Below are 6,000 nucleotides of genomic sequence, written 5' to 3'. Positions count from 1 at the left end.
CCATAGCAAAGAGGAAGAGTCGAGAAGAGCGAGAAGGATAACTACGGCCAAAATCTGCCTTCTCAAGCGGGTAAGGTTTTTGTATGGCCGTCAATAAGATGTCGAATTTCATTGACGACAAATATAATGGCTTATTTGAGCAAATATACGTTTTGTAATGCTTAGGTTGTTACGAGTACTGATACAAGTAGCACACATGACATGCCAGAAACTCAGAAAACCATTTATATCGGAGTTGTGCCTGTCACACTGGAATCTGCTCTCTCATAGGCTAGAATGGTCCCACCTGATCTGCCCGACTGCATTCCATTGCAGACTCTACACATGGTTAGAGGCCAATATAATGGATCATCTGTGGCAATTGCTTTGGAGTTGAAATATCCAAGTATTCTTTCGAGATGATCAACTCAAATCTAGACCTACATCCAACAGTATTTCTTTCACTTTTGACAATGACTTCACACGAGGCCTTAGTCACATGACATGCCTAAATACTTATAACCACTAGGCTAATAAATCACATGTGTGAACAAGTGTTGCGATTGTGTGTGTCCCCCGTTACTTGCTAAATGTCAATGAGCGTTGTCACCATCTTTCCTCTGCTGTACCTCAAACTGTGCTCATCACCAGCTGAGAAACTGGCGAGTTGATTACTCTTGGCACAGAGTTGTCTGAGCAGTGTCTTAACACCTACTCTGAGCTGATTGTTTCATTAGTCTTAAAACAGGATTCCTAGGACATGACATATTGATGAGTATACTAAGACCTCAAGCTGAACTGTTCAGGTATAGTATACCTTTCCCTGGAGTCACTCCTATTACGGCATCTTCACTTTTACTCAACTATGACAACTGGGTACCTTTTCCACCTTTGCCTGAACAGCATCATATCCGCCAATCCAGGTAAGAGGGAAACTGCCAGTATTGATCAACACCACCGCCTGTAGAAATCGGAACTCTTCATAGCTGTGCACAGATGCCAGGTTTGCGCCAAGGTACTTTACAGTGTTGCGCACAGGTTCCAGTTTTTCTCCAAGTAACTGACAGTGGCGCTAGAGCAAGCAGTACACAGAGACAAATACATGTCATAATGGAAGTATTAGTCAGTTGTCCAGTCTGAGAATTTGTCTTCTGGACTCAAATATTGCCATCGGAACTAATGTTCTATTAACAGGCTCTTAGAGATTAGTTAACCCATGCCCTGTGGGTTCTAATAGACAACAGGGCCCAACTCCACACAAATATTGCAAAGCCTATAGACATTATTAATTACAGCATATTTTACATGAGGCGCCTGTTAAAATAAGGCCAAAGACCCTTTAACTAAAAGAGCCAGATCATTTCAATTGTAGAGGGTAAGCATTATACCTCTGCTTTGGGCCATGTCATTGCAGTTTTGACAAACATGAAGCAGCGTGAATTAAATTGGAACCAGCCTCTGGGGCATGGGTTTCTTTTGTCTGCTGCAAATTTCACCAAATCATCTGAAAGGAGAAGACAGGGAGTGTTACGAAATTGCAGCCGACTTGAAAGGATAGTCGAGACTGACAGACATACAAATCCCCTTGCATCATAAATAACATTTGTAGAGCAGTCATACCACAACAAAATATACACAATGAATGATGTAAAGCACAAACTCATTCCACAGAGCACCATATCTACAGCTTTTAGCGCCTCCCTCTATTGATCAATTTAGAACTCCCCTCACCTGGTTGTCTTCATTGAAAGGTAAACCACCTGCAGATACTAGGCACTCTGTGGAATGAGTTTGACACTCGTGATGTAAAGTGTGAAGCTGACTCTTACTTGCTATGTTCGCAGTCATTATGTCGTCCAGTGTAAAGGCAGCGCTGAGAAGCCAAGGGTCAACATTGCCATGGTGATAGTCTCCTGACACACACACACGAGAGAAGCCATCAGTGTTTCCCCAACCTCTGCTCGAGCACCCCAGTAAGTCCACTTATCACATTCAACTAATGAAGGGCTGAGGAATACCAGCTATCATCTCTTCCACCACATACAGTAGATATCCCTGGCACACAGGAATGTTTGACTCCAAATGGCACTACATAGGGAATTGAAAGCATCTGATAGTCACCATCTACTTAAGTAGAGGAGTCTATGCTCTTGGGTTCTCCCCAAAACAGCACCCTAGCTAACTAACCCCGATGCATGGCACACCTAGTAAGACACCATTTCGGATGAAATCCGATACAGCACTATGTTGAACTCTCACCTGCAGTCTGGTCATGTCAGCGCTCTGTTTGTGAGTTGAGTTCTACCGCTTCCTGCTCTCCTTTTTTAAGGACCCATCCAGTCAGACCCCTCCCTCTCTCATCCTTTAACCGTTCAAATAATCAACTAATCATCAAGCTTTTATCATTTGAATCAGCTGTGTTGTGTTAGGGCAAAAACCAAAACGTACACCCCTTGGGCAACGCCACGGGAAGAAGTTTGGTGGTGCAGGGTACTTTTAATGAATGTTATTTTCAATTGGGGTGCTGGAAAAATATGTTTGCCTGTGCTACAGGCGCTCTATTGGTCCACTATTATAGCACTACTTTTGTGAAAATGTAACAAATCTATAAAAAGTTGACATATATATAAATATATATATACAGTACCAGTCAAAAGTTTGGACACACCTACTCATTCAAGGGTTTTTCTTTATTTTTACTATTTTCTTTGTAGAATAATAGTGAAGACATCAAAACTGTGAAATAACTCTTATGGAATCATGTAGTAACCAAAAGAAGTGTTAAACAAAACCAAATATATTTTAGATTCTTCAAAGTAGCCACCTTTTGCCTTGATGACAGCTTTGCACACTCTTGGCATTCTCTCAACCAGCTTCACCTGGTATGCTTTTCCAACATTCTTAAAGGACATCCCACATACGCTGATCACTTGTTGGCTGCTTTTCCTTATCTCTGTGGTCCAACTCATCCCAAACCATCTCAATTGGGTTGAAGTTGGGTGATTGTGGAGTTCTGGGCGGTCTGATGCAGCACTACATCACTCTACCTTATTGGTCAAATAGCCCGTACACAGCCTGGAGGTATGTTGGGTCATCGTACTGTTGAAAAACAAATGACAGTCCCACTAAGCGCAAACCAGATGGGATGGTGTATCGCTGCAGAAGGCTGTGGTAGACATGCTGGTTAAGCGTGCCTTGAATTCTAAATAAAACACAGACAGTGTCACCAGCAAAGCACCGTCACACCTCCTCCTCCATGCTTCACGGTGGGAACCACACATGCGGAGATCATCCGCTCACCTACTCTGCGTCTCACAAAGACACACTAATCAGACCAAAGGACAGATTTCTACCGGTCTAATGTCCATTGCTCGTGTTTCTTGGCCCAAGCAAGTCTCTTGTTCTTGAAATAACACATATGGAATCATGTAGTAACCAAAAAAAGTGTTAAACAAATAAATCTATTTCTAATTGAGATTGTTCAAATTAGCCACCCTTTGCCTTGATGACAGCTTTGCACACTCTTGGCATTCTCTTATCAAATCAAATGTATTTATATAGCCCTTCTTACATCAGCTGATATCTCAAAGTGCTGTACAGAAACCCAGCCTAAAACCCCAAACGGCAAGCAATGCCTGTGAAAGAAGCACGGTGGCTAGGACAAACTCCCTAGAAAGGCCAAAAACCTAGAGAGGAACCAGGCTATGAGGGGTGGCCAGTCCTCTTCTGTCTGTGCAGAGTGGATATTATAACAGAACATGGTCAAGATGTTAAAATGTTCATAACTGACCAGCATGGTCAAATAATAATAATCGTAGTTGTCGAGGGTGCAACAAGCACGTCCGGTGAACAGGTCAGGGTTCCATAGCCGCAGGCAGAACAGTTGAAACTGGAGCAGCAGCACGGCCAGGTGGACTGGGGACAGCAAGGAGTCATCATACCAGGTAGTCCTGAGGCATGGTCCTAGGGCTCAGGTCCTCCGAGAGAAAGAGAATTAGAGAGAGCATATTTAAATTCACACAGGACACCGGATAAGACAAGAGAAATACTCCAGATGTAACAGACTGACCCTAGCCCCCCGACACATAAACTACTGCAGCATAAATACTGGAGGCTGAGACAGGAGGGATCAGAAGACACTGTGGCCCCATCCGATGATACCCCCGGACAGGGCCAAACAGGCAGGATATAACCCCACCCACTTTGCCAAAGCACAGCCCCCACACCACTAGAGGGATGTCTCCAACCACCAACTTACTGTCCTAAGACAAGGCCGAGTATAGCCCACAACGATCTCCGCCATGGCACAACCCAAGGGGGGGTGCCAACCTGGCCAACCTGGCCATGTTTTAAATCTGGAAGCCTTAATGGTGACCCGTCAGTTTGCGACGTATAACAAATAAGTTACTGCTATTTTGTTTAACCATGCTGCGCGACGCTGCTCAGCGACCAAAAATGATAATGGTGGCCAGTGGCGCTGTTTCCCCCCCTAATGCAGATTCAGTCTTTAAACGGTTGTAGGCTGTTTTTTATTTTTTTCACCGGTCAAGTCTATGGCCATGGAAATGCATTGGTATTTTTAGAAATGTGGTTGTGGTATCAACACTTGTGGTTTTTTTTCACCCCACAGTTCCAGTGTCAGTCTGCACGTTTTGATAGTGGTGGCTTTTACGGTTTTGGTGGTGGAGTAAAGACCATGAGTATGTTGGATTTTAGAAGTTGTTCAGCAAGCACATCTGAGATCTCACTACTTCCCCACAGGACAGGCTATGGTTCTGGAGTGACGGCTCCAAATTTGATTACGAGAGCTGGGCTGAAGGGGAGCCGAATAACAACAATGGTGCCAGAGAGCCATGTATTCAGATGAACTTTGGAGGTACAGTAAGCCCATTATCATTCAACTTTTTCAGAGTACGTTTAACAAATAAATGTGACCTACTTTTCTATTTCGTGTTTCCTCTTAAGCTGAAAACGGCTGGAACGATGAATCATGTGGGAAGAGCTATCCCTCCGTGTGCTCCATAAGAACCTGTTTAATCCTTCAAACTATCAATTGAAAGCAAAAATGCTACGCCGGTGTCAGCATCCTAACTGCAAATGTTATGGGTTATTACTTTGAAGCTAATTGTTGCTGTAAAATACATTTGACTTCTACGTAGTTATTGTTTCTTGTCAATAAAACAGGTGTCTGTATTTAATCTCATGAGTCGTTATTAAACATTGATTCACTTTGAAGATGGAGTCTGTTCAGTGGGCATTTCAATTGTTTGATATTGTTTCTTGAAGAATAGAATTCTCTTAGGACCCAAAAAGTTGTAGTACTCCAAACATTAACGTAAACGAGCAGTCTGTCTCTAGCTTTAAAATAAGTAGAAAATGATGTGGATGTCTGGGAATTTTAGTGTTACATTTCCTATCAAATTTTATTTGTCACATACACATGGTTAGCAGATGTTAATGCGAGTGTATCCAAGTGCTTCTAGGTCCGACCATGCAGTAATATCTAACAATTTCACAACTACCTTATACACAAGTGAAAAGGAATATGTAGATAAAAATATATGGATGGCCGAACGGCATAGGCAAGATGCAGTAGATGGTATGGAGTACGGTATATACATATGAGATGAGTAATGTATGTAAACATTATAGTGGCTAGTGATACATTTATTACATCCAATTATTAGTGGCTAGAGATTTGAGTCAGTACGTTGGCAGTAGCCACTCAATGTTAGTGATGGCTGTTTTCCAGTCTCTCGGTCCCCGCTTTGATGCACCTGTACTGACCTCGCCTTCTGGCTGATAGTGGGGTGAACGGGCAGTGGCTCAGGTGGTGGTTGTCCTTGATCTTTTTGGCCTTCCTGTGACATCGGGTGGCGTAGGTGTCATGGAGGGCAGGTAGTTTGCCCCCCAGTGATGTGTTGTGCAGACCTCACTACCCTCTGGAGAGCCTTACGATTGTGGGCGGAGCAGTTGCCGTACCAGGCGGTGATAGAGCCTGACGTGATGCTCTCGATTGTG

The 6,000-nt window shown here is 43.4% G+C and overlaps 1 long non-coding RNA gene across 1 annotated transcript; it reads right to left on the bottom strand.

The window, feature by feature from the left end:
- Nucleotides 1-834: 834 nt before the first annotated feature.
- On the bottom strand, nucleotides 835-1,860 carry LOC106568838 (uncharacterized). Its single transcript, XR_001320405.2, has 3 exons — nucleotides 1,809-1,860; nucleotides 1,368-1,483; nucleotides 835-1,051 (listed from the first exon to the last, which is right to left on the bottom strand). It is a non-coding gene; the product is annotated as an uncharacterized lncRNA (long non-coding RNA).
- Nucleotides 1,861-6,000: the final 4,140 nt, after the last annotated feature.

Source organism: Salmo salar, chromosome ssa14, assembly GCF_905237065.1.
Source record: "Salmo salar chromosome ssa14, Ssal_v3.1, whole genome shotgun sequence".
In the NCBI taxonomy this organism is placed as follows: Eukaryota; Metazoa; Chordata; class Actinopteri; order Salmoniformes; family Salmonidae; genus Salmo; species Salmo salar.
Note: the sequence above shows the minus strand (reverse complement) of the source record. Positions and strands in the feature narration are given on the sequence as shown.